Consider the following 4,780-nt stretch of genomic DNA (forward strand, 5'->3'; position numbering starts at 1 on the left):
CTGAACTGCATAGTGAGACCCTGTCTCAAAAAGACAAAAATAAATAAATAAATAAATAAATAAATAAAAAAAATAAGGTCTTGAGAGCATAAGAAAGAATGAGGAATGCCTGTAGTACTCGGGACACTGAAGTAGGATCACTGTGAGTTCGAGGCCAGCCTGAACTACATAGGGAGACCCTCTCTCAAAAACAAAGGAAAGAAAGAATGAGGGTCAACTGCCCTGGTTTAAATTTAATCACCTGTCTTAGATTATTCCACAAGTCAAACATCTACATTATGCCTTGGAAATTCAAAATTATACAAAGCCAGAAATGTTATCAATACATCTAGGCAGGAGTTTGCTTATAGTTTTTGGTGTCCAAAACCTTTTTCCCACACATCACACAGATGCTTTTTTTGTAAGCACAGCCGTGGTAGTAATGAGAACCCGGCTGATGCACAGAACTTTTACAAATTCTACAAGTAGAGAACTTATTCTTTCCATAGGGATTGAATCTTGCTTTTTTGATGTCAAGGCTTTATTTTCATTGAGTTTTCTTCCACCACTTTCTGTGGTATTTCTTGCACCATCTTTCCATGTGTCTGGAGTAATAATAGTACCAAGTTTCTTTTCACATTTTTCACGTACCATCCTTCCACCGACTGTACCCTTAGCTGCAGAAGCTCCAGCAGCTTGAAAACATCAACACTTTATGTGCATCCCCAGCCTATTTTATGGGATTGGGGATTGAACCCAGAGGTGCTCTATGCTGAGCAACATCCCAAGGCCTTTTTATTTTTTATTTTGAGACCGAGTTTTGCTGAGTTGCCCAGGCTGGACTTAAACTTACCATTCTCCTGCCCTAACCTCCTGAATAGCTAGGACACTTGCTTTTTTATCTAATATGAACCGTCCTTTTTCAGTTACATGAAGAAATATATACCCTCCTCCTTCTTGCCTATTAAGACAGCACTGTTTTATTTTCACTTTTTATTTTTGCCATGGGAGATGTTACATAGGGTAAATTTAAAGAGTCCCAAGAAGCAATGTAAAATAATATGAAGCAATTGGGAGCTGTCAAGAAAAATATTGAACTTGGAGAAAAGAAGCTAGAATTTAATTTTAGTCCAGTCTTTGTGCTGTAAATCGTCCTACTTACCTAGTCTTTCTAAATATCACTTTCTGAAAAACACAGAAAAGGACATCTAAGGAACAAGGTAATTAAACACTGTAAAACTGGCCTTTAAATCTGTTCTCTACATACTTAAACCACTGAGGATAGATGGATGTGCACTTAAATTTGTAACAATAGCGTATGACAAGTGTCTGCACTCCATACTGGTGGCCCCAGTGTTCTCTCCCTGCTCTCTTTGATTATTTTCTATTTATCAACAACAATTTGATATACATAAACCTTGCTCCCAAGCACTTTTAAAGCAGAAATAATTTATTCTAAACTGTCTATTATGACCAGCGTAAGTGGCATTCCTTTGTAACTACCAGCGTTTCATTATCGTAATGTTGCAGTGGTAAGAGAAGTGGATGTAAACTAAGTACACTAAGAGCATAAGGTTTCGTAGGTACAAATTCAAATTGTGGAAATGTCCAAGAATGGATGGCCTTCCACCCAGCTTAGTGTGAAGATGGGGGAGGAGTGCAATGAGCTTGCGGGGAAAGCGGTCAACATGCCAAGCTGAGATGCTTTGCATTCCAGGTCCCAAACTCAGCCTTTTAAAATTAGCCCCTTTATTTTAAAGAAAGGCTGGTGTTTACCGGCTCCGTTCTATGATTTTTGCCTTCCTCTGTTTCTTAAAATTTATATATCACACATAGGAATTTACACGAAAGAAGATTCTATTTGATAAATGTTAATTTCCCCAAATATAATCTAAGCTGATCTTTTTAACTTAAGCCAGTCTAAACTTCAAACCCAAATCAAAGAAAAAGAAGACAGGGTTCTGAAGAACTCTTTTTTTAAAGAACTGGCTTTCCTTTTACTAAAAAAAGTAAGTTCTAACTTTGTTGGAAACTTTCCTATGCCACTTTTTCAGATATAGTCCTAGCCTCTGATGATCTGAATTAGAACAGTTATTCTAAACCTTCTGGAGTTATAACGCCCAGCCATAGCTTTGCAGCCCTCCTTCCTCCTGTTCCATACTTGCTTTCCACCACTCTTCACTTACAACATTATAGAACTTATTTTATTTTTAAAGTACAATGTATTGTATAGCAGCCTCATTGAGATAAAATTCAAGTATCATATAATTCATCCTTTAAAGTGGTTTTAGGGACGAGGATACAGTTCAGTGGCATAGCATCTCCCTGGCAGGCGCAAGGTTGTGAGTTCAATTCTTGGTACCAAAAAAGAAGTAATTTTAATATATGCACAGAGTTGTGCAGTTATCACCAGATAAAAATCCCAGGACATTTTGTCAGACTAAAAGAACCCTGCATCTATTAGTAGTCATTCCCCTTTTCCCCAGCCCTAACAACCACCAATCTATCTTCTGTCTCTGTAGGTTTGCCTGCCCTTAACATTCTTCCATGTCTGGCTTCTTTCATTTTCTTCAAAGGGGTTAAGGCTCATGCACACTGTAATATGTATTAGTACTCTTTTCCTTTTACTGCCTAATAGTACTTTTTGACGTGTGACTCTATCACATTTTATTTGTCCATGCATCGGTTACTGGACATTTGGGTTGCGTCTACTATATTCCTAAGAATAATGTTACTATAGTATTCGTGTACACATTTCTGTGTGAACATATGTTTTCATATCTCTTGGGTCTATACCTAGGGATAGAATTACTGGGTCACATGCTTAGCATTTTGAAGAGTTTCCAGTCTGTTTGCCGGAGTGCCTGACCATTTTACAGTGTCACCAGCAGTGTCTGGGTGTTCTAATTTCTCCACATCCATGCTAAGACTCAATACTTTCTTTTTGATTGTAGCATTCTAGTAGTTGTGAAGTGGTATCTCACTGTGATTTTAAGTATATCTTGATTTGAAAGATACTTCACAATTTTATGGTGTACTTTATCATTAGTAGCAACAGTTGCCATTTATTAAATAGGTTTCTGAACAATAGCTCTTTTTAGAGATGTGATTATTCACATTCCACCAGGAGACCAAAGTTAGGAAGGTCAAGTACTGTTTATATTTGTAGTTAGTAGTGGAGCTGCTGTTTGTGCCCTGGTCTGTTGGACACCTAGGTCCTTATTGTGAGAATCCATACACTGCTTTGAAGATACCCTCCAAATCTGGTAGGCCCAAACTCATAGCTTTTGGGTTTCTAATTTGGGACACCAAAACCAAATGACTTATTGACTTCGTTAAAGAGACTTTAAAGTTCTCTGGGGGGAGACCCCAAGGGGTCCTGGCCAGAGGAGTACCAACAAAGGCCTCGCTTCTTTTTACCTTGCACAAACCAAATCAGATAGATTCTGACACTTTGAATATTCATCTAGATGATGTAGTGCTGACTTCATTACAGATTCTAAAAGTTGTATGCTACCACACTCCTATCATGGTACAACAACAAGAAGAGACAAAATCCACGATGCTGACAACACCAAAGTCTGGCAAAGATGGGGAGCAAAAGGACTTTTCATTTGTTGCTGATTGCTGGTACCACCACTTTGGAAAACAGTGTGGCAGTTTCTTTTTCTTTTTCTATTTTAAAGAGAAAAGAACAAAAACAAAACAACAAAAACAGAGAGAAATGCAACAATACAAAAACTATAAAAAGATACAGAATTTTAAAACAAAATGATAGAAAATCAACAATGGTTGTTGTATTACTTATCGTTATCTTCAAAGTAGTTGCTCAGATTTCAAAATATAGGTATGCAAGATTGATCAAACAATTAAACATTAACTGTTCCTTTGAATAAACCAATAGAAATTGGTAGTACAATTTTCTTAGTATTGTGTGTGTGTGTGTGTGTGTGTGTGTGTGTATATATATATATATCCCTTCTTTCTTTGTTTTCTTTTTTCCCCTCATCCCAGTTTCCCTCTTTCCTTTTAAGCACTTTCTCTCCCTTTCACAATATCTATTGTGCTTTCAGTTTTATTTACTCTTTCAGGTTCTTATACTAGGGAGACAATATGGTGTTTACACATGTAGGTCTGATTTATTTCATTTATGAGTATGGTCTCTAGTTGCATCCATTTACCTATAAAACCTTGAGTTTTTCTTTCTTTATAGCTGAGTAATATTCCATTGTATAAAAATGCCACAATTTTCTTATCCATTCCTCAGTTGATGGGCATTTTGGTTGTTTCCAAAATTTTGCTATGACAAATTGTGCTGCAATAAACATGGGTGTACATATATCACTGTACTATGATATTTTTAATGCTTCTGGGAAAATATGCAGAAGTGGAGTAGCTGGGTTAAATGGGACCTCTAATCCTAATTTTTTGAGGAGCCTCCAGACTGATTTCTAAAGAGGTTACGCTAGTCTATATTGCCACCAACAGTGAAGAAGAGTTCCTTTTTCCCCACAACCATTCCAGCTTTTGTTGGATGACTTCTTGATGGATGGTGGCCATTCTTACTGGAATGAGATGAAATCTCGGTGTTTTAATTTGCATCACTCAAGTGACCGATGATGTTGAACATTTTCTCATATATTTATTTGCCATTTGTATTTGTCCATCTGAGAAGTGTATATTAATTTCAGATACCCATTTTTGGATTGGGTCTTTGAATTTGGGGAGGTCTGAGTCTTTTCAATTCTTTATATGTTCTAGATGTAACTCTTTTGTCTGAGGGACAGTTACCTAAAATATC

General features: G+C 36.9%; 1 pseudogene; it reads right to left on the reverse strand.

Annotated features, from left to right (window-relative positions):
- Window positions 1-328: 328 nt before the first annotated feature.
- On the reverse strand, window positions 329-633 carry LOC102006814 (annotated as a pseudogene).
- Window positions 634-4,780: the final 4,147 nt, after the last annotated feature.

This window comes from Chinchilla lanigera, unplaced genomic scaffold, assembly GCF_000276665.1.
Source record: "Chinchilla lanigera isolate Chin_1 unplaced genomic scaffold, ChiLan1.0 scaffold00032, whole genome shotgun sequence".
Classification (NCBI taxonomy): Eukaryota; Metazoa; Chordata; class Mammalia; order Rodentia; family Chinchillidae; genus Chinchilla; species Chinchilla lanigera.